Source organism: Oryctolagus cuniculus, chromosome 14 (genome assembly GCF_964237555.1).
Source record: "Oryctolagus cuniculus chromosome 14, mOryCun1.1, whole genome shotgun sequence".
NCBI lineage: Eukaryota > Metazoa > Chordata > Mammalia > Lagomorpha > Leporidae > Oryctolagus > Oryctolagus cuniculus.
This window is the reverse complement of record NC_091445.1, coordinates 11,416,116-11,440,673: the sequence shown is the minus strand read 5'-3', so window position 1 is coordinate 11,440,673 and position 24,558 is coordinate 11,416,116. Positions and strand designations below refer to the sequence as shown.

General features: G+C 40.9%; 1 long non-coding RNA gene across 36 annotated transcripts in view; it reads left to right on the top strand.

The window, feature by feature from the left end:
* Positions 1-24,558, top strand: part of LOC103349543 (uncharacterized) — a 216,700-nt gene that overhangs the window by 117,053 nt on the left and 75,089 nt on the right. For 5 of the 36 annotated variants that reach the window (XR_011381889.1, XR_011381876.1, XR_011381909.1 and 2 more), the window contains one exon: positions 10,920-11,258. The exons of the other annotated variants lie outside the window; for them this stretch is intronic. This is a non-coding gene — a long non-coding RNA (uncharacterized lncRNA). Of the gene's footprint in view, positions 1-10,919; positions 11,259-24,558 lie in introns of those variants that run through there. 36 annotated transcript variants of the gene reach the window in all.

The window sequence follows — 24,558 nt, the reverse complement described above, 5'->3', positions numbered from 1 at the left end:
ACACCTGTTGTGGGGTACAATAAAGACGACCTGTGTTGATCTGCATTCTTAGTGTAAAACCACTCACTCATGATCTTGGGATGGGGAGCTTGTCCTAGGTGGCCTGAGAGGGCCTGGTGGAAACACCAGGGCCCTTATAGAGCAGCAGCAAGAACACAAGTGACCCTCAGAGCGGGGGAGATGTTGAAATGCCAGGTGGAGGTATTCTGAGCTTGGAACGCAGTGGCCTCTGGGAACTGGGCAAGGTGAAAGTAAGAAGACAGCATCCCCCCTACAGCTGCAGAAGGACACCGTTCCTGTGCTTATTTTTCCTAGTGCCCACCCCTACCCATGTGCCTTTTGCATTCCTGGTCTTTCACACTGGATGTTTTTTAAAAAACTATCTTCAAAGTTTAGTGTTCAGGTATTCTACCAGGCGTGTCTGGTTGTAAGCTTTTTTATTATTCATTCTGTTTATCGCGTTGTGGTGTAGTGGTACTTTTGATTTTCTTCTACTTGTTCCTTGATTATTTGTGATACTATCCTTTTGTTTTGTTTTTAGAAAAATGTCATGTTCAGACCTAGTTAGATAAATATTATAACTGTTTTTCTTGTTTTTCCTGTATTTGTCACTTAAAATTTTTCTATCCTTTCTGTGATGTATTCTCAACTCTATTTTAGTTTGTTAAATTGAATTTTTAATTTCAAATATCTTACTTTCCAATAATTCTTGATTTGCTTCTCTTCCATCATTGTGCACTTTTGCCTTCCATGTGTGTTGTTATCTCAGAACTTCCTGAGGTTGTCAAGTTTTAAGACAACTTTTTCTTCTGTTTGCTAAAATGAGCTCTTGTTGCAGATTAGCACTAAGAGGGTTTCTTAGGGAGTGCCTTGGGATCAGCATCTGGGAAAGGGAAAGACAAGACACAGGGCTGAGCAGGGGGAGAGGCAGAGCTGCAGTGCAAACTCAGTGGAGTTCTCAGCCAACCTTGGGGGAGTTCTGAGGCTAAGATGGTGCAGCAGGTGCACTGGTTCCAACTTACCTGAGTCTGTTGAGGCAGGACACACACATGTGCAACAAGTTACACACATGTATGACAAGTTGTAAGAATTAGATGGATTCCTTGCAGCCAGAGAGAGCAGCAGCCCAGACTTCACTGGGAGCTAGTCCCTGAAGGTTCAGAAAGCTGCCCAGGGTGGATGGAGTCTCAACTGCACCACAGATGAGAGACCCTGGAAAGCAGCCCAGCTGCAGATTTATGTCGCAGGGTCACAGGACTCACTGAGTTACAGCAGTGAAGGATACTGTTTTGTTGGGAAGAGGAGAATGGCACATCTCAGGATGTTGCATTTCCAGCACATTCTATAGTTATTTTTGAGAACTACAAGCAAGAAGAGGGATGGGGAGGAGAAGAGCTGGGTCTCTACGGGATGACCCTCCAGCTCTTCCCCATGTTGGAGTCAGGAGCCGGGTCTTTACATGTCCACGCTGATCAGTCCCCAGATAGGGGGACACCCTAGAAGGAGCATGGTCCTGGGTGAAGGGGCTCTCTTCAGCCAACACCATTCCCTCAGAGCTTCCTGCTGACAGCTCTCCCAGCCACATTCATTGGGCAGGTGTTGCTGCTTGGGACACCATATCTGCCTGCGCCCCATATCAGACTGACTGGTTTGAGTTGCAGCTACTCTGTGCTTCTGAGCCAGCCTCCTGCTAATGCATCTGCAAGTGAACCAGCAAGATCTCTCTCTCTCTCTTACTCTCTCTCTCTCTCTCTCTCTCTCTGTGTCCTTCTGTCTTTCTGCCTTTCAGATAAACATAAAATTTTTTAAGGAAAGAGTAGGTCATTCATTTTATATGGTTCATCTCAGCGTTTACTGCATATCTCTCATTGTCTCTGACTCTTTTTTTCCCCAAAGTTTTATTTATTCCTTCATTTTTTCTCGAGGAGAACACGGGAGTCCCCTTTCATTGTAAAGATGTTTGGAAACATGTATAACTTTGCTGCAGTTTCAGGGTGCTCCAGACACCCATGGCCATGTCAGGTGAGTACTGACGATTTCTAGAGCACTTTGAGAGAGTAAAATACGGTCACATCGAATTTTGTGATTAAACCTCATGAAGGCAGTAGATACGTCTCAAGTGAGAGATGTGCCAATTACAATGTTCCCATACTCTAAGGCATTCACAAAGAGACAGGGCAACAGTTTTCATTCATCCTCCTCCTCCTCATCTTCCTCTTCCACCTTTTTCCAGGCTACCTCGGCGGGGCCCCTTGTGCCAACAGCAATGTCCATCTTGTCCTTGTCCTTCAGCGTGGCCACCCTAGTGACGTGTGGCTGCTTTTTACCATTTTTCAATTTATTCCACATCTCCTCCCACTCTTTGGTCACAACTCCAGGAGATGGCAGGGTTTGAAGGTTTAATCTTGGGGTGGAATTCCAAAGAGAACAAGAAGAATACAGATGGTGGTCTTTTAGAGGCATTAAGGTCCTTTTTTTTCTCTTGCCTCCCTTAGCTGGTCTGTAATCCTTCATTTCCCCATCATAGCATATTTTATTTGCCTTAGCCATTCATCAAATTTAGACTTTCCCCCATTCTCTCCTATCTCTCCGAGCACTTCTTGGAAAATTCTGCAAAACTGACAGGGATCTCTGGATTTTTCTTCTTACGTTCTTCTCTGCATGTGTGCACAAAGTAGATGCAAGGAATCTTGCGCTTTGGCTTCTTGGGGTCACCTTTAGCCATCCTGACTCTGTTGTTTGCTATCCTGGGCAGTGCAGGGCCCTTATTTTTTATTTGAAAGGCAGAGTGACAGAGAGATAGACAGACAGACATGCATAGATCTTCCATCCACTGGTTCACTCCCCAAATGCCTGCAACAGCTGGGATTGGGCCAAGCAGAAACCAGGAGTTAAAACTCCATCTGAGTTTCCCACATGGGTGGCAGGGTCTGAAGCACTTGGACCATCATCTGCTGCCTCCCAAGTGCATTAGCAGGGAGTTGGATCAGAAGTGTACAGAGGGGGGGCCTGCACTGTGGCATAGTGGGTAAAGCCACTGTCTACAGCACCACCATCCCATATGGGCATCAATTCCAATCCCGGCTGCTCCACTTCTGATCCAGCTCTCTGCTATGGCCTGGGAAAGCAGTAGAAGATGGCCCAAGTGCTTGGGTCCCTGCACCCACATGGGAGACCCAGAAGAATCTCCTGGCTCCTGGCTTCTGATCGGCACCGCTCCGGCTGTTGCTGCCATCTGGGGAGTTAACCAGCAGATGGAAGACCTCTCTCTCTCTCTGCCACTGAAACTCTGCCCTTCAAGTAAATAAATAAATCTTAAAAAAAAAAAAAAAGGAAGAGGCCGGCGCCATGGCTCACTAGGCTAATCCTCCGCCTTGCAGCGCCGGCACACTGGGTTCTAGTCCTGGTCGGGGCGCCGGATTCTGTCCCGGTTGCCCCTCTTCCAGGCCAGCTCTCTGCTGTGGCCAGGGAGTGCAGTGGAGGATGGCCCAGGTGCTTGGGCCCTGTACCCCATGGGAGACCAGGAGAAGTACCTGGCTCCTGCCATCAGATCAGTGTGGTGCGCCGGCCACAGCGCGCTGGCCGCGGTGGCCATTGGAGGGTGAACCAACGGCAAAGGAAGACCTTTCTCTCTGTCTCTCTCTCTCACTGCCTGTCAAAAAAAAAAAAAAAAAAAAAAAAAAAAAAAAAGGAAGAAAGAGAAAGAATTGTACAGAGGAGCTGGAACACAAAGCAGGCACTGTCATTTGGGATGTGACTGTCCCCAGAGTGGCTTCACCTGCCAGGCCACAACATCGGCCCTCCGTCTTCTTTTTAAGATTTGGTGTTAAGTTTCATTGGTCCAAATTTCTCTAACTCTTTGGTGATGTTGTTTTTCCCTTCAAATGCTTGGTGAGTTTGGGAATCACTCACGTGTGTGCATGGAGGTCTCGGCAGCTAAAATGGCAGCTCCCTGTCTGTGCTTCCTGAGAGGGCTTTTGCATGGATGGGAGGCCACAGAGAACTCCACGGGGACTGCTAGGACCCGCAGACAGGCAGCATTCCCTTTGAGCTTCCCAGGCAGGGAATCATCTGGCAGTCCCAAGTGTCAGAGTGAGCACAGCCATGTTCTGAGATGCTACTATTTGTGCTAGGTGTCCCAGGTGAGTTTTTGTTTCTTTAGAAATTAGTCATCTGATTTTCAGCCTGGGGGTAAATGCTAATCCTGGATGCCCCATAGATCGATGTGGAAAGCAAGATGCCTGAACAAAGAGTGCTCCAAATCCAATATTGCCCAAAGTTGTTGACCATAAAAACCACTTGGGACCTCTGTGAAAACTTGATTCTGGGATCATATTGTGGGGTGCACCGAAGCCAAGCCCTCAGGGAGGGGTCCTGAGGTGCCCTGTGTTTACCTAGAATTCCAGTTTAATCTCATGGTCAGCTGAGATGGGTAACACGGCCCATAGAAAATCCTTCGATCAATTTCCCTCCCCAGCCACTCACGCTCTCCTAACCTGCTCCCCGGGAGGCTTTTTTCTCCAGGGCTTTCCTCTACACTTGTTTGAGGTGGGGTCTCCCACTTTGGCTTCTTTATCAGTGTGATGGCTTCCATGTGCTCCCCAGGTTGCAGAAGGTCTCAGCCCTGTTCTCAGGGCTGCTATGAAGTCATTTCCTTGCAGACTTCTTTATTCTTTCCCAATGGGCTTTTAGGCAAGAAGGTTGGTAAGCATGCACACGCAAAATAGCCTGTTTCTAACTTCAATAATCTCATTCTGGAAAAACCTCCTGAGTTAGGCTGTTGCTAACACGAAATGTAAAAGGTTCGATGTGGGGGAGGGGGCATAGCAGTCTTGTTTAATTCTCAAATATCTAGCTTTAGAAATTGGTCAAAATTTCATGTTTCACTGAAAAGAAGAACAGAAAGAGGAGGGTACCATTTTGCTAGGGAAAGACAATGCATTCAGGTTTTTTTTTTTTTTTTTTTTTTTTTTTTTTTTTTTTTTTTTTTTTTTGACAGGCAGAGTGGACAGTGAGAGAGAGAGACAGAGAGAAAGGTCTTCCTTTGCCATTGGTTCACCCTCCAATGGCCGCCACGGCTGGCGCGCTGTGGCCAGCGTGCTGCGGCCGGTGTGCCGCGCTGATCCGATGGCAGGAGCCAGGTGTTTCTGCTGGTCTCCCATGGGGTGCAAGGCCCAAGTACTTGGGCCATCCTCCACTGCACTCCCTGGCCACAGCAGAGAGCTGGCCTGGAAGAGGGGCAACCGGGACAGAATCCGGCTTCAGCCAGGAAAGAGCTGACCTGCAAGCCCATCTCTGAGTCATCCAGTCTTTTCTTTCCTCATCAACTTTCATACAGGAAGCACCTTCTTAAAATACACTTTTCCAGGATATGGAATTGGAAATCTCTTTCAGGGGATAGAAGCACATCACCAAGCGAGTCCAGTGAAACATGGCAAGTGCAATTATGGGGGAGTCTTCAGAGTGTTCTGGAAAGTCACAAGTGAGGCACCAACCCGGACTTACATGGTCAAAGAAAGATGACCAAGGCTGAGAGCCATAGGATGAATTGGATAGTCTGGGAAAGGAGCCTAAAAAGAAAGCTGTTTTAGAAACAAAGAGTCAGTAGGGAAACTGAGAGCCGAAAGAGAATTCTGGATGGAATTTCTGTGGGACTGATTCCTGCAGGGAGGGAGGCCAGCCAGCTCCCTTGCACAGCCCAACATGGGGGCAGTGATGCATGGTCTCATATAACGGGAAGTCACTGCAGGCTCTCATTTTACTTAAAAAGTTATTTATTTATTTATTTATTTATCTGGAAAGGCAGAGAGGCAGAGAAGTAGCTTCCATCCACTGCTTGACTCCCAAAATGCTCAGGAGCCAGAAATTTACTCTGGGTCTCCCACGTGAGTGGCAGGGACTCAACTACTTGAGCCATCACCGGCTGCCTCCCAGGGTGTGCATTGGTAAGAAGTTGGCACCAGGAGTGGAGCCAGTCCTGAAGATATTTCCATTGTCCTCATGATTCTCCCTTTCTCACAGTAGCAGTAACAAGACAACTTCGACTTGGGGAAGGTCATTTCTCTGTAGCTTATCTTTGGCACTGAATTTAAACTACAAATGCCAGACTCACTTAGTTTCTTACAAATTCTACATACTATAGGATTTGACCCTTTAAAATGAAAAGACCCTTTAAAAATGAAAAGAATGTTAATGTTTCAATAAATTGTTGCTCATGGGTTGATACTACCCATGAGCTTTGACTTTAAGAGAGGGATTAAGAAAAAACTATGTGCCTGCTTTAGAATGTAGGCACTCAAACACAATTCTGCTTTAAGCTGGAGGTGGATAATTCATGATTTTGGACTATTTTAATGCTTTTAAAATCTGAATAAACAGACTCTACTTTGAAGTTATGCAACTAAGGCACCTTTGGTAAGTGATATCACTTCTTTTCAATCTGCTGAAACTTACGTGTCTGATTCCTGCTGATTTTCACTGGGGGTGGGTCTCACAGCACAGAATTGCTTAATGACAAAAATAATGTTAAAATCTCCATATAGCTTACCCTCAATTATAGATGTCTATATTGTAACCTTCAACAGCTCCAATTTCTTCCTGTAAAATAAAGCATTTCTTCTAAACTGAATTCTAACCAAATTAACTCTTCCTCAGCCATTGTTCTATTCTTTCTTTAATGTAATTATCTTAAATTTGAAGCTCAAATTTATAGTCCTGGAGATTTTATGATAATAAAAATAAATAACAATTATTGAGTACCTACTATGTATGACATTGTGATAAGTTCTTTACACACATTTTCTCCTTTAATTCTCACAGTTTTGGAAATTGAGTGATACTAACATTCCCAAGGTCACATAGCTAATAAGTGTCAAGACTGAGACTTGTCTTCAGTCTGGTGGTGAAGTCCTGCCTTACTTCGATGTTGTGTGGTCTCCTGATAGAAGCATTGTTGAAAATCAGCCCTTAGGGCCAGCGCTGTGTTGTAGTGGATAAAGTCTTTGCCTGCAGTGCAGGCATCCCATATGGATACAAGTTTGAGTCCTGGATGCTCTACCTCCAATCCAGCTCTCTGCTGTGGCCTGAGAAAGCAGTGAAATATGGCCTAACTGCTTGGGCCCCTGCACCTGCTTGGAAGACCTGGAAGAAGCTCCTGGCTCCTGGCTTCTGGCTTTGGATGGGCCCAGCTCCAGCCATTGTAGCTGTTTTGGGAGTGAACCAGTGGATGGAAGACGTCTCTCTGCCTCTGCCTTTGTCTCTGTCTTTGTCTCTGTCTCTCTCTGTAACTCTCTGCCTTTCAAATAAATAAATAAATCTTAAAAAATTGGCCCTTAAATATTTCACCAAAAATGTAAAAGAAGGCTTGGAAAACCCTGAGAACCACATCAGCACAGGAAACCTTTACCCTTTGAACAGCAAGTGGTTTTCTATGCTAATTCAAGAGCTTCTGAGCTTCCTATAGACCAGCCTAATGCCACTAGTTTGAAGTTTAACCTAGCAACATTGTATATTACACTTTATAGACTACTGAGCTCAGTAGCTGGCACCTGTGTCATTCATTCAACAAGTGTTGTAATCAGATGAATAAGACAAGATACAAGTATACAGTCTAGTGGAGGGAGTTCAGGACTAATAAATCGGTCAGATTCATCTAGTAGGTGTTACTGTAATTTTCATGTGCATGTAAATGTAATTGAGCTTGTGGAGGCTGCTCAAACAGCTAGGGCAACTTTTGGGAGGAAGATTTAGTTATTTTCTTGAAAGGCAGTGTCAGAGAGAGAGAGAGGGGGAGAGAGAGGTATTTTCCATCTGCTGGTTTAGTTCCCACGTGAGCTAGGGTTGGGCCAGGAGGAAGCCAGGAGCAAGGAATCCCATCCAGGTCTTCCACGTCAGTGACAGGGGCCCAGGCACTTGGGCTAGCTTCCGCTGCCTTCCCCAGTGCATTGGTAGGGAGCTGGGTCAGAAGTCGAGCAACCAGGACTCAAACAGGTGCTCATACAGGATGCCAGCATTACAGACAATGGCTTAGCCTGCTTCACGGGAACACTAGTCCCTGAGGCGTCTTTTAGGAGGTTTCTGAGGACTAGTGGGCTTGTTTTTTTTTTTTTTTTTTTTTTTTTTTGACAGGCAGAGTAGACAGTGAGAGAGAGAGATACAGAGAGAAAGGTGTCCTTTGCCGTTGGTTCACCCTCCAATGGCCGTCGCGGAGCCAGGTGCTTCTCTTGGTCTCCCATGGGGTGCAGGGCCCAAGGACCTGGGCCATCCTCCACTGCACTCCCGGCCACAGCAGAGAGCTGGCCTGGAAGAGGGGCAACCGGGACAGAATCCGGCGCCCTGACCGGGACTAGAACCCAGTGTGCCAGCGCTGCGAGGTGGAGGATTAGCCTGTTGAGCCACAGTGCCGGCCGGGCTTGGGTTTTGAAAGATCTGAGAGCAGTCATCCTAAACAGGTGGAAGTGCCAAGGAAAGGGTTTTTACTTGGAAGCAAAGGTAGAGGTCATGTGCAGGAGACACAGAAAATATCTGGACTACAGAGTTTCTCAGGTTTGTTTGTATACTCATGTCAAATGAGAGTTAGACTTCCCAGACACTCGTGAGACACTAGGAACCTGAGGATCTATTTCAAACTTCCTAAGGGGAAGGGAGAGCAATAGAGGCTCATTCTGGAATATTGCTTCCTTCTACACTGCTTGTCCTTATCTTCTGATACCGAGTCAGCCTTTGGAAATGGCCTCTGGCCCGCCTGGAGAGTTTGCACATTCACAAATTTTCAATCTCTTAGATAAAGAAGGATGGGAAGTTATGCTTTTATGATTACTGCTATCAGAAACCAGGCAAAACATAATTTTCTGTTCCATTGCTTTTATTAATCATGGTTTAGGACATATTGTTTGCTTCTAATTTTAAATTACTCTGTATTCTAGATTTTAGGTAGAGGTTTTTATTGATTTCCTAGAGAATTTTCATGAGATACAAACTATCTGGATGAAAGGTCTGTTAATTATTTTTATTGTAAAAAATGCTGAAAATACAAATGTATTAACTATTGTGTTAACAATTAATATCAGCCAGCCTACTACATGTCTCAAGACAAATGCTACCATAATATTCCTTTGTTTTGTTTGAACAAGTACAAGTATCTTTAGGTTACTCCCAAGGCAATCTATTTGAGTAATTTAACACCTATACTTTTAAAAAATTGTTTATTTATTTGAAAAGCAGAGGCTGGCACTGCAGCTCACTAGGCGGCTAATCCTCCGCCTGCGGCGCCAGCACCCCGGGTTCTAGTCCTGGTTGGAGTGCCAGATTCTGTCCCAGTTGCTCCTCTTCCAGTCCAGCTCTCTGCTGTGGCCCAGGAAGGCAGTGGAGGATGGCCCAAGTGCTTGGGCCCTGCACCTGCATGGGAGACTGGGAGGAAGCACCCGGCTCCCGGCTTTGGATCAGCACAGCGCGCCGCCCATAGCGGCCATTTGTGAGGTGAACCAACAGCAAAGGAAGACCTTTCTCTCTGTCTCTCTCTCTCACTGTCCACTCTGCCTGTCAAAAGAAAAAAGAAAAAAAGGCAGAGAGAGGTTGAGATAGATAGAGAAAGAGAGAGAGAGAGAAAGAGAAAAAGAAAGAGAGGGGGGCGGGAGGAGAGAGGAGAGACCTCACATCCACTAGTTCTCTCCCCAGATGTCCAAAATGACTGAGACTGTACCAGGGCAAAGCCAGGAGTCAGGAGCTCCATCGGATTCTCTCACACAGGTGGCAGGAACATAAGTACTTGAGCTGCCACCTGTTGCCTTCCAGGGTGTGCATTAGCAGGAAGATGGACTCGGGAGTGCAGCTGGGATTCAATCCCAGGCACTCTGATGTGCGATGCAGAAATCTCAAGTGGCATCTTCTGCACCAAAAGCCAGTGCCCTAACACTTTGTTCAAATATATAAATGGAATTATTTTAAAAGAAGAAAATTCCACTAAGAGACATAGTAAAGACTGAATGAAAAATAAACATCTTGGAGTTAACATAAAACGATTTTTCTTAGGAATTCCAACAGTCTTTATTTGTACTAAAAATACTCACCTATGCCTTTATTCACTCAAACTGTGGAAAAACAATTAGTTTGTGTGTATAATACAATTTAGAAATCCCTTGAATGGGATAATGCTGCCTTCTGGAAAAGAAGAATGAAAATAAACTTTTTGGTGGAGTTCCTATCTTAGCAGTTTAAGTGATGTGACTCTGGAGTTGAGTCTGGAGTTGAATTCTCTCTCCATTACTTGGGAGACACATCTACAGAAAAATCTCCTAGCCTAATAGATATTTTGCTTTTTTATTTATCAAAAGAGGTAAACATAATAATTTCTTCTTTGTCTAAGCTTGTCAAGAAGATCAGACACTGTATAATATATACTTTATACACATTATAGATATATGTATATAAAGATAGAGATAATATATATAAAGTAAAAAATCCCAAGCAAATTGTATACACAAACACCTATTCATAAGACATTGTATTGAGATTGGTTAACTGTGTTGGCAGTGAAAGTCCAGTGAACTGAATCTTAGGAAGAGATAGTTTGTGTTTTAACTCCTTTAGGAGTTTCTCAAAGGTACGATATAGGGAGGAAGAATATATTGACATAGAAATGCTGAATCGCTTGAGTTGCAAAAGACCATAGCCCCTCTAGGAATTGCATTTGGTGGCAGGATATTTCTTCAATGGCTACTGGATTTTTTGTGTTTACTCCTACCTTAAAAACCATTTAAAATTTCATAGGGTATTGGCTTTTATGGTGATAAGTAATTTAAGTTAATAGGAAGTAGAAGTTAGGCTCCCCTCAAGTTAGTTATTTTATTGCTTACCAATAGCTATGAAGTTAGAGATGTTACTTATTTATTTATTTAACCTTTACCCATTTTTTCTTCCAGGTTGGGCCAACCTTCCTTCATGTGTTCCTTCCTTCCTCCCTCTCTCCTTCTCTCCCTCCTTTCCTTTCTTCCTTCCTTCCATCCCTCTCTTCCTCCCTCCCTCTTTTCAGCTTTCTTATTTGTTTGAGAACCCGAGAGATGGAGAGACAAAGAGACAGATGGAAGAGATTTTCCATTCGCTGGTTCTCTCCAAATGCCTGCACCAGGAGGGGCTGGGTCAGGATGAAGGCAGGAGCCAGGAGCTCCACCTGAGCCATCACCCGCTGCCTTCCAGGATGCACATTAGAGGAACCAGAGGGGAGCCAGGACTTGGACCTAGGCACTCTAACATGGACGTGAGTGTCCCAAGTGGTGTCATAACTGCTAGGCCCAGTGTCCACCCCACTTTGTATTGTTTAATCTACTGGCACTTATGGAGTCCCTGTCTTGCATGGGGTGCTGGGCAGAGTCACTGCTGGGGTGTTGGCAAATCCAATCGAAGACATTATCATTAACCTTAAGGAGTTTATAATCCAGTCGAAGGATTGTACAGTAACATTTGAAACAATGCACAGCCCATTTATGGACAAGCATGCCAATAAGAACACATTGACAGAGAGACTGCTGGTCTGAAGGAGATGACCAGTCAGGCATTTTAAGCTCAGATAGTTTCCTCACTGGGGATGGTGTGTGGCCGTGAGTCAGCCTTCGTGTGAAGGGTTGTCAGGGTATGACTTGAAACTCTCTCATCTCACAACTCATCTCTTCTCTACTCACTGTCTTTGTTACCCCATAAACTGGACAAATTGTATATTTCTGGGATGTTTTATAGTTAGCATATATACTTTCTTATATTTATATGTGTGTGTGTTGATACTTACTGTAAGAAGTTACATTTACTTTCCTCTTTACAATAAAGAGGAAAATTCACTCTGTCAGATCCTACCTAAATAGTTTCTTACACCTAGACTAATTATTAAAGTAGATACAATTGGCTGCAACTGTTCTTTTATTATGCAACATAGAAAGTTCTTTTTGATTCTGTTAAATAACTAAATAATGTGATTGATTCTAACCATACTTTTATAGTTTTCTATCCAGAGAGCTCTGCCCATGATGGGGCTTAATTCATTTTAATAAGCTATTTCTGGTGAAAAATACTCCATCAGTCAGGTTAGGATAGGCCCCAAATTCCTGAACTTCTGGTCTTTGTTCTCTTTACTCTAAAAATTACAGAGCACTCCTAACGAGCTTTTGTTGATATTGGTTACATCTATTGATTTTTCTAATTAGAAATTAAAATCAAGAACATTTAAAAATAACAAAAATAAATTCATTATATGTTAACACAAACAACACATTTTAATGTAAATTTATAGCTAAATTTTCCAGAACAAAAATAGCATTCAGTGAGGAGAGTGACATTGTCACACATATTTGCGGTTGTCTTTGTTCTGGCTGCTACAATAAACCACTCTGGATTTGGTGGCCTAAACAACATTTATTATCACGGCTGTGGAGGATGGAAGCTGGAGACCAGGGTGCCAGCTTGGTTAGGTCCTCGGTGAGGGCTGTCTTCCTTGTCTAGAAATCACTGCCTACTTACTATGTCCTCTTGGGGAGGAGACAGCACAGATTCATCTCTTCATCTCTCTTTGGGGACACCGATTTCATCGTGGGGACTTTATTCTCATGACCTCCCTGTAGCCCCACCTCAAGACACCATCACTTGGGAATTAGGGTTTCAACACGTAGATTTGGGTGGGGACACAAACATTCACTCCATGTCACTGCTGGATCCTAACATCAGCTTCTGCATTCAGGCGTTTGCATTATCACACATCAAATGCCTTTGACATTTGTGGGAGAATGAGAACAAAAGGAGAAGTAATATCTTCAGATTATTAAGAGAATAACCATGACCTCACTGGACTAAGTTATACTGCGACATTCCAGCCTATCCTCAAATCCTAGTGACTTACGCCGTAAAGTTTGTTTTATCTTCTCTGTCATTCATTTGTATCCATGTGGATAACCTGGATATTTTGTCCCATGTCATCACATTCCCCTTTTGGCCACTCTGTCAGTTAAGAAACTGCTTAGAATGTTATTGGTAGTCATGTCAAAGGATACAGAAAGCAGGGCAAAATATCAGCTGATCCTTAAAGCTTTCCTCTGCAAGACACCTGTTACTTCTGCTCCTATCTCTTTTGCCAAAGCAGTTCACGTAACCCTAATCAGAAAAGGCGGGAGGTCTAGCTCTCTAGTAGATAGAGACACAGGATATTACGTAACAGAGGTACTATCTACCATACCCACTAATATTTATAAGGCACATCTAACTCTATTGTGTCAAGTCAGATGCCTTAAGACTTTGATGTTGGGTAAAGTTTTCTAAGGTTATATTTACTTTTTTCTCCAAAACCTGATCTTATTCCTGGTTTCAAGTATTTAATGATCATCTGCCATATATTCACTGTTTAATAAACATTGATTAAATAACGGATCAGATTGGGGCCGGTGCTGTGGCATAGCGGTGCTGGCATCTCATATGGGCACCAGTTTGAGTCCTGGCTGCTCCACTTCTGATCCAGCTCTCTGCTATTGCCTGGGAAAGCAGTAGAAGACGGCCCAAGTCCTTGGGATAGGAGACTTGGAAGAAGCTCCTGGCTACAGATCAGCGCAGCTCTGGCCGTTGCGACCAATTGGGGAGTGAACCAGTGGATGGAAGACCACTCTCTCTCTGCCTCTCCTTCTCTGTTTGTGTAACTCTGACTTTCAAATAAATAAATATTTTTAAAAATAATGCATCAAATAATGGAATGGGAGAGGGAGTGGGGGGTGGGAGGGAAGTTATGGGGGAGAAAAAGCCATTGTAATCCATAAACTGTACTTTGGAAAATCATATTTACTAAATAAAATTAAAAAAATAATGCATCAGAAAATGGAATACATGATGAAATATCATTTAGATTTGGGCATGATTCTTATGTGTCTCAAATCCTAAGAATAATATATCCAAATAGCAGCCAGAATAGCTTTTGGATCTGGGATGGGTTTGAATAATCCAACACAACCTCCTCATCCAACAGATAATTCAACTGAAGTGTGAAGAAATTAAATAATATCATTCTAATGTTGGAAATGGAAATAGAGTGAATTGTGTCCAGCTCGTACTTTAGAAGTGGTATTGAGTTTGGGATGTCTTGGGAAGTCCAGATGAATAAGCAGATGACATCATCTTACATATTTCTGCATCAGAGTTGCATGTTGCTCAGTGTCTAAAATTTCTAGGACTAAAAGGAACAATAAGATATTTCAAAGTAACTGTAAATAAAACGTGTGTCTACTGAGTCTCTTCCAGGTTAAGGAGTCTTTGCTAAATTCTTATTTCTACAGGCTTGAACTCATTTTCAGTGCCACTGTGTCGACTACTTCTACTGCACAAGCCATTTTCTAAAACCAATTGTGCTTATAGAAATATCTTACAGATTATAACAAGGCTATATAATATAAGTTGCCAAGATGTGGGTGGTTGCTCCCACCTCCAATAAATCCAATTAAGCATTTGTATTTTATTTTCATTAACTCTAAAATCAGAAGTCCCAAACTTAAGAGATGGGTTGAATATAGAAAATTACCCAACACTGCGTTTTCCCACAGTGTAGTAAAAACTAATCAATGCAAAGAAAAATGGCAGTTTGTGTTCACAACATATCTTCTTCCTTGGACCAATGTTTTATTCTAATTAAACTTTATTATTACCCAATGGGGGTAGGTAATAGACAAATATTCCCTTTTTTTAGATGAAAAAAAAAAATCAAGGCACAAGCAGATTAAGGGAGAAGCCAGAGGTCACACAGTGTGTGACTACCAGAGCCAAGAAAGCATCAAGATATCTTCTTCTTCCAAGATGGTGTCCTGGACTTGGAGCCACAGTGACCATGCTTCCACGTTTGAGAAAGAATAAAAACTGGAAAGGCATCCTGGTCAAAATGTTTGGAATGAAACCCAAATTATACATATGGCAATCATCTTGGGAGGAAATAAGAAATAGTTTCCATTTTCCAAAGTATGATCCCCAATATTTTATTGTTTTCCATTTTCTTTATTCAAAAATATCTATTGTCCAACTTCAAATACATGCAAATATAACTGTGATACAAAGTCTCGTCCGTGCCATTAAAAGCCCTCATGTGTGAATGGGTGTTTAATTAGGCTGTATTAGATTAATCCCATGTCCCCATTGGTTGTAACAAATGAAAAGATAGTGTGCATGTCATGGGGATAGACATTTAAAGCTCAATGTAACTTTCATATTTTTCTATGTGATCGGTCAGCTAGGACTTCCTTTCAATTTAATGGAAATTTGGTTTGTAAATCAGAAAACCTTTTTAATTGCAAAAAATGCAAAGCAGAAATTTTTTTTAAAGGATTGGCATTACCTTTGTTGTTTGATACATTAAAATAAGTCCCACAAGGGACAGCTCTAAACAATGAACTTCATATAAAATAGATAAAAGCTTGTTCCTTGGGCCTATCCAGTAATCCAGACAGAGGTTTGGAAAGAACAACCTAATACTTCCAATATGATAGTATTGCCTAGGTAGCAGTAGAGCATTTGTTATAAAAGGTCTTAAATGTCATTTCCTAATGACATTTTGAGGTAATTTTAAGCACTTCTAAAATAATTGCATATAGATTATAGTTATTGTATAAGAAAAGACTTGCCTCCAATTTAAACAATGTTGGGAAGTTAAATGTAAATTTAAGTAGTGAAACCTAATTTTTAAACCAGGAAAATATTCCAGCCGACATGTAAGTTTTGCTTTGTCACTGTACTGTATTCCGTTCAGTAGAACAAAGACCCGATGCATAATGAGCCCATGTAAATGAAGTCAAATCAGCAAAAGCATGGTGGGGGAGGGGGCTGTAAAATATGACAGTCTGTGTAATGACCAGGGAGTAGAGAATTTAAATGTTTAATGCCGACACATTCAGGTTCATTTTTCTGTCATGGCTTTGAATGGGTAGAGCGAGGTGCTTCAAAGTCCAGAATGAAAACATCATCCTGGGGGCCAAGAGAATTATTAATATTATTTAATAGCACGGATATGATCTGCACTTATAATCATCTTCCTTCCACCTCTCCCCTCTACCTCCCCTCCACCCTGGGGTGGTGGGGAGGAAAGAAAGGTGGTCATAATTAGAGATAATTAGAAAATGCTCTAAGTATTTATTTGGGGCTCTCTCTCTTACCTCCTGCACTGCATGCCAGCTTCCCAACTCCCAGCCATGATGGGAGCTCAGCGCACAATAGAAACACTGCAACAATAAGAATTGCAAATACATGTATATCTTTCCGCACAACCTATCTTATTGACTCTTAATAAAATGAGGATCTTCTAAAAAATATCCTGAGCTGTAAATTGCTTTAGTATTGATGATGGGCTTTGGAGAAATACTACACCTGCCTTACAATCAACGAGACACAGTTGTGTTAAACAGAATTGCTTAGCTCTTGTCTGTAAATTACTCCCCTCCCTCTCCAATAAAGGAATGAATCTTGCTTAATAATGTGTGCTGCTTAGCATGTGTTATAACTGTACACGGAAAAATCTGAGTATTTTATATATCCCACACTTTAGGGCTATAACAAGCCTTTATCCTAATGTTCTCATATGTAACATTTTCCTACCTAGAGTGTGGATTTCCAAGAACACTGGCATAAAGACCATTTAATGCTGCATCCCCCATTTTCTCTCGTAGGCAGCTCCAAAATATTGTTGTCGTGAAAGATATTCATAAATTCATTGCACTGTCGAGGCAGTTTAACACATAGTAATTAAACTGCAGCTATAAAGAGCAGAGCATATGCATGGGCTTCTCTGATTTCAATGTTACATTAAACTGGGGAATATTAATCCGTAAAAATAAATGCATTGATAACAGGAAAGGGGAATTCTATTTGGGGAGGGAGGGGTTAGGTAGGTGGGGAATAAAATGAAAATTATTGTAAAGTAAGTTAGATGTCTACTTTGGGTGTTAATTAAATTATTTGAAAGAATTTGTCTTTGTAGCTTGAGGAAAAGAAAGATTTCTTTGGCAGTGGTGATGTGTCCTAGAGGGCCTCCACACATGGGAGGGGAACACAGGGTCCGGAATACTTGCTTTGTGGATATTTAAGCTTTTTGCAGGCTACTGTCTAAAGAAGAAATAAAATGCCAGCCTTTTACCTTTGAACCCTTTTGTGAAATATCTTAATGTTGCCAAATGTGAATATATAGAAACTCAATCAGTAAATTTGATGGAGATTTATGAACTTTTTCATTCTAAATGTATTTACATACACGCAAGCACATATATGTACATAAATTTATTTTATTACATCCATTTTACACAAACTGAACCTTCAGCAGTTGAAGTACTAAAAAAAGCCAATCAAAATACTCTTCATATATCCTTAAGTCCATAAACCTCTTTAAATTGTCTCTTTAAAAAAGGAACTAAATTATGGAAATGCAGACTGCATTACAAAATATTTGCCAGTTATGTCTTGATTCTTGTTTGAAATTCCCACAAGAATATAGGCACGACAGTAATATAAACCATAGAAACAGGCAAAAAAAAAAAAAAGTAGAACACAGGGACTTGTAAATATATCCATGAATATCAAGAAGCACAGATGCTAAGAGTATGCATTTTTACCAGTACAGTTCTGTGCTTGTAAACTATAAGGCCAGACATTTGTAAGATGCGGTGTAGCAGGCCCTGCTGAGGGAGGGAGAGGATGGAGAGTTTCTGAGAAAGCTGGGGAGGAGGGAAGAAGGGAGGGAAAAGGCATGAGAGGAAGAGAGAGAGAGAGAGAGAGAGAGAGAGAGGGGTTGGGAAGGGGGGACACATAGCCAGACACAATAACGCATAATAATGTTAACATTCCTGCATGTCTAATGGCTTAAATATGCCATGTGCCTCACTCTAGCCACACACCGCAGCTGATGTCAAAGAACCATTTAATATTTTATCAACAGTCTTTCTTTGAACCAAAATTTTTTTTTCTATAAAAAGGATTCAAGGGTTTCCAAGCATAAGAAAAAAAATTAAATGCCCTGAATGGCCAAATTTTAAGACCCAGCAAAATTTGTGAATACCTCGTGTCCTACAAGATTCACACAGTTCTCCAATGCATCTTACATTATTTACGTCTTAGCCATGTCAACATGTCTTATTTACCAAGGAAACCTAAAGTCATATTTTAGCTTATTTTTAATAACATTGGGGATGTATAGCCTTATTTTTTAATGTAAAAAGCAACCATTGATTGAATTATGATTATAATATCAGTTGGACTTCTAAGTTTTCTCTTTTTTTTTTTTGTGAAAAAAAAAATTGTTTTCTAGTTTGACGGATACTATGCCTATAACAAAGAATGACTGAATTGTCTTAACAAAGAGGATGAAGGCTGTGTGTGTTGGTTACAATAGAATAACCACCTTCCAGATCTCTTAAATCCACAATATATGTAGTGTAGGTCCTGAGTGGCTTTTGTTTTCAATGTCTTTTGTAAGCTTTTAGGGTTTTTTCTGCATCAAATGTCAAGTTAATTTACAGGGCGCTATTACTGATATGTTTCCTTGGTTTGTGGTTTCTGTGAAAGGCAGGCAGCTGAGACCAAGTCGCAGGCTGGGGGGGAGGGGCTGCGGCGTCCCTCACACATACACTGTGCCAGGGACTGTAAATTGGCTGCCTGTGTGACAGCGGGCCAGGGAACACTCCAGTCTGCATTTGCATGCTGAAGAGTACCCAGGATTAAACCGGACTGATTTTCATACAGGATTTAGACCTGACATTTATTATTCGGTTCACAGATCTCTTGAAGGAAAGTTTGTTTTCCACTCATAGATGAAAAATCTTCTAAGATAAATAAAGACTGGCTTAGCAGTAACAGTAAATAAATATCTTTCCTGTATTTCTTATGAATTTATCATATATGATTGCCAGACAGATGTTGGCCACCAAATTATTATATTTTGCTCTTTAGCAATTCTTAAGAAAAAATATCTATCAAGGACCCATTCAGTATTTGCAGAAGATATCCATTTAATTCTGGAAGTTGATTTTTTTTCATCAATAAAATTTAGTGACAGACACTTGATTTCTTTAGAGCGAATTAAAACAATATTGGAGCAGTAAAATCCTCTGAAATGCTTAACTTTGCATCTGCTGTATGTGGATTTATGAGGATGGAGATTTGGGTTACATTGTAAGCATCAATTACAAACTTTTATATAAAATGTGAAAATTAGAAGTGAAGGCTGCACATGAGCCCTATCTACCAAATTTATAACACAGAGTTCATTTTCATTGCCAAATTGCTCCACAACATATCCTGGTGTCTTTTAACATTTGGGTATTAATTGTTTGTCCAGACAAATGCTTATAATCCAATACTTTGGCAATATTTTAACTCAACCCAGATTTAATTTCTAATATCCAAGCGAAACATACTTTGACACAGGGCTAAAATGAAGAAACATGGTGGAGCTTGTTTGCATTTTCTAGAATGAATGTATTTCCCAAAATAAAGACTACAAAGAGTGACTGAGCAGTCCCAGCAGAAATTTAGGATTCCTCATATATTAATAAATAGAACAGAGAATTCAAATGCATGGAAAATTCACTTTATCCATTTAATAAACATAAGGTGAAAATAATACAAATGTCAGCAATTAAATATATTATTGTTTCTGTCACTGCCCATGGAGAAAACACTGTGAAATCTGCTACGTACTTGAATTTTTAATGTATCAATGGAACTTTTGAGAATGTGTCCTGGTATTTGATTTATTTATGAATATTAACTTATTCATAACAAATCATAAGCATGTACAACATAGGATACATTCCTTAGAAATCTTTCTTTGTTTTAATGTTGCATTTTATTATAAATGTATATATGAATCAGATTCAATTCTTCAAATCAACTTATGATTATACCTAGTAAGAAGTAGATCTTATTAAAGTTTTAGACAGAAGATATCAATGAACTCTTCATAGTGAGATACCAGTATCCAATACACAAATCAGTTTGTTACCTAAGCACTAAATAAATGAACATGATGAATCCATTTAGTTTTGCCATACATACAGCATGCACACTTAATGGTCTGGCTCCACCAAAAATTCAGTAAAACTAAAGAGCAGCAATGATAGCTGTGAAAAGATTTTGGTCATCTTGTGGGTAGAAATAGTTCTGCTTTATATGTATGTAAATTGCAAATGTTAACATAAATATTATTGTAAAATGTGTCTACACATGCAAAGTGAAGAGAATCAAGGCAATTATTTGAACAATTCAAGCTAAACCCCTCGCTCTTGCTTGCAGTAGATAATTGAGGCAAAAGTGTTTTTCCCTTGAATTATCTGGATGATTGCATCAATTCTTCACTTCGCTTTATATGTGTGTATAGACACAGCAATTGTGTGTCTTCAGAAAGTGCCACTTTAAAAAAAACATGCAAATACAGAGCACATTCATTTACCACACTGCTGTCCTATAGGATTAATACACCACTGGACTTGTTTGTTAATCAAATTGGGACCTTAAAAAGGGGGAAGGGTTAAATATATTTTCCTAAGTAATTATTTCTGGAGCAACATACGGTGATATTTAGATGTAACATACAATTACACATGCATCATGCAGGCGAGGTTTCTCAAACCTACTCTGGCATACTAAATGCCTGGACCTTTCACGAGGATTTCCATTAGCGGGATACTTTCACAGTAGGCCCTGCTAATTGTATGGAGAGCATTCACGATGGTGCGTTAGCAGTACAGCACTGGAGAACGTTTAATTGTGCAGGTTTGACCCTCAACCCTCAACCCGGAAAGTCTAGGCTTGAGGAAAAGGCATTCTGAATCCGGTTGGTTGGGATGAGGACAGTCATTGTCAGCGAAGCTCCACATTAAAGACTTTGTTAATACACTTAAAAATATGGCTGATGGGATGACCTGAGCACACATATTTATTTCATCTTTTTTAGTGACTGCATGAGAAATAGGTATTACTTGCCCCGCCATTTAAACTTCTCGATACCATTCATACTTACTCACTTTAAACTCAATATGTCTCTCAATCAGATTGTGGGGCTCTCTAACTTCGACGTAATTAGTATTGTACAGTATTCATGCCAAACATCCTGAACAAGGAAAAGGATTCCTACTTGGTAATCATTGTAAATATGAAATTGTCAAGCTTGTCCTAATTAGTCACTGAGATAAAGATACTATGCAAGTCTCGAAGAGGTGGGACTGACTTAGAACAAAATCCAAATATGCCATGAGCAGATTATTGTTTCAAATGCCTGTGCTGAATCAAGTTGGTGGGCCATGTTTGCCAAATAATTCCACCAGGCAGGCAGTCGTAGTTGAAAAGTAATTAAGCAATTCAGTCTCATCTTAAAATGACACACTCGAAGCCCACGCTTCTGTTGGCTTGGAAATGTGTAAGGTGCTTGAAGAAAAGTATCATGGAATAAAAATTCCGTTTATCATACTTTTTAAACTTCAACAGGTAGAGAATCATTTTTAAGCACGCGTTTAAACGCATTCTAGTAAAGCATTTGATTGTTTAACATTTTTATTATTCAAGTTCTTACCATTTTATACCACTCCCTGGAGAGGGGCCAAGAAAATATTAAAAATACTATAGAAATATAAAGGATAAGATATTTGTCACTCTCGTTTAAATTGATGTATGCTGCTGTCCTATAAACGTCACATCGGATAACCCTGAAAAATTACCATGAATCTCCATAATTACGCATATTCATGATGGTGTTTTGCATAGTGCTAACAGCAGACCGCATGTGGGGTGGGTCGTGCAGGGGGGTAGGACTGATGTGACAGATTAAAATTATTACCAGTATCATGGAAATAGACATAGCAACAGTTCCATTTTGTTAGGTCTTAGGAAACAAAAGCATATCATAAAACCACATAGTAATTAAATAACTAGAAATTTTTCTCCTACATATTTCACCATAAAAAGTTAACAGACGATACACTGGCTAGAAACAGCATTGTTGCTTGAAACACACTTGTATTTATCATAGACTCCTGGGTTTGGGGCTGTGGCAATGGAAAGGAAAGAGTGCTTTTTAACTTTTTGTGGGGCCGGGGGAAGGGGAGGTAAGAGGATGCTAAGTTCTCCCAAAGCACTGTATGGTTGGCCAGCTCTCAGAGATCTGAGTGTAGCTCATGTAGATACATTTCTTTTCTTCTGATAAAAATGACGACCAAGTTTTATTGGGTACCCTGTTGGAAGGCTCTAAGAGATAGAAAAGTTGTCTGGTGTCTGGTTCAATGGCTTTTTGTACTGAGGCAGAGAGCAGAGTTAACCAGGGACTCTAGAAGCAATTATCGAAGGAGTTTGGGTAATACAAATGCTTGGGTAAACAGCGGTTGTTCTTTCCACAAGATTGGGAGGAGAAACAACAATACTGGTATTGTCCTCCACTTCTCATTAAGGGGACCCTGGGAGGGAGGCCTGCCCTGGGAGGCGCATGGGAAACTGACAGGCAAACTGTACCGGGAACGACTCTCCCCTGATCCCACTACCACAGGCTCTGGCTTTTGGCATCAGGAGTGCCAGCTGCATCGGGAGAAGCCAAGCCTGTCATACCATCTTCACGTCAAACCTTCAGGGTACCAGAGCCAGACACAGTTAGAGCTTAATGAAGAAACAAATACAAAAGGCAAGATTAGGCCTTGTTAACACTTGCATTCATTTGTTCTTAGAGAAACTACACTGGAAGGGTGGTTATAGAACTCATTCTTTTTTCTCTTAAGCAGAAAAGTTACATTGAGGCTGCATTTTTTATATTGTAAATACACAGGGAAAAAAATCTTTCCGTTTCCTTGTAACTATCAGCCCACAAATTGTTTTGTCAAAAATGCCATTTGCAACAGTGATGTCCATGACAACTGTCAAAATTGATAAATAAATACTTTTCATTTTCTGTATCAATACTATTATACTTGTTGCCACATAAAGCGTTTCCTTGCATATCTAAGTGGTCCCACTGGATTCTTTTGAAAAATCGAGAAGTGAAACTTTATCTATTGTTATGGGATAACAAATAATACCCTCTTTGGGGTGAAACATTTATGTTTCATGGTACCACGTTACTTTTATCTTCAAATTAATTGCATTTGAGCAAAAGGAACCATGTTTTTGAAGTTCACTATAAACTATCCGAAAAGTTTGACAGCAGAATGCTACAATTATTTTTTATTGTTGTAAGCAGTCAACTGTACAAAGGTGTATTGTGTACTGCTGCAATGCAAAACCTATTTTTGTTTATGCTATCTGTCAACCACTTAATATGCTAATGTGCATTCTAAATGATACTATTCCAAAGGAAACAAGAGCACTTTAATGGAATAATGTACTTTCTATTCTACACTCTGTGTGTAGGGCCTACCCAAGAAAGGTTCATAATGTGTCTGTGGCTCTTAAATGTTAGATACATGTTGAAACAAGACAAGCTATTTGTCGCAGACTTTTGAAGAGAGGAATGTGAAATTCCTATATTGGGACTGAAACGCGTCATTTTTTACAAATGATCACACATTTTAGATGCAAACTCAGTGAGGAGATTCTTTGTGTGCTCTGCCTTATCTCTGATGGAAAACATAAGAATATGGACAGTGAGGTACTGCTTCAGGAGGTAACTTTCTCAAAGTTACTTTCTGTAGAACTATGAAGAGACATATACTCAAACACAATGCAATCCAATTATTAAATAAAAAATATTTATGAGAAAGTCATCTAAGATATACTATAGGAACAGTTAAAAAGCCAAGTCATTCATTTCATACAAATTGACTTAACCCAAGGTAACTTCACACCATTGCTCACATAATGATTTAAAAAAAACCACTATAGATCGATGTTGTGCTGTGTAATTAAAGCTCACTATTTCATATAGAGCAATACTGTACGTCTTGGTTATTATTACAAAATTGTCCTTGATTTTTGAAGGGTGCTATTTGAACTTATGTTGAGCTAACAGGCATGAGTTCTTTTCTTTCCCATGTCCCAGAGAAAACCGGTGTTTTCTGTTAAGTGGAGGTGAAGGTACCACCAAATCAGAGCTGTGTTCTGCGTTCCACGGAATGTTCTCTGCTTGTGGTTATGATATCTGTGTGACATGATTTGGCCCCAGATTTATCAAAATGCATGGATCTGAACAAGAGCAGGCTTTGAAACACTCAATAGTATCTCACAATTCTTAACCCACATACTTCTCAGTACTGTGAAATCAAGGTGTCAACATTTTTTTTCTATTTATTGGAAATGTAGAGAGAGAGAGAGAGACGTACAAACAGAGATCTCTGATCCACTGGTTCACTCCCCAAATGCCCGCAGTGGCCTGGACTGGGCCAAGCTGAGACTAGGAGCCCCGAACTCCATCTGGATCTTCCACACACATGGCAGGGACCCAGTTTCTGGGGGTATTACTTGCTGATTCCCAGGGTGCACCTTAGCAAGAAGCTGGAGTTGGGAGTGGAGCCTGTACTTGAACTCAGGCCCTCCGATCTGGGATGTGGGCTCCCAAGTGGTGTCTTCACCACTGGGTCAAATGCTCGCCCT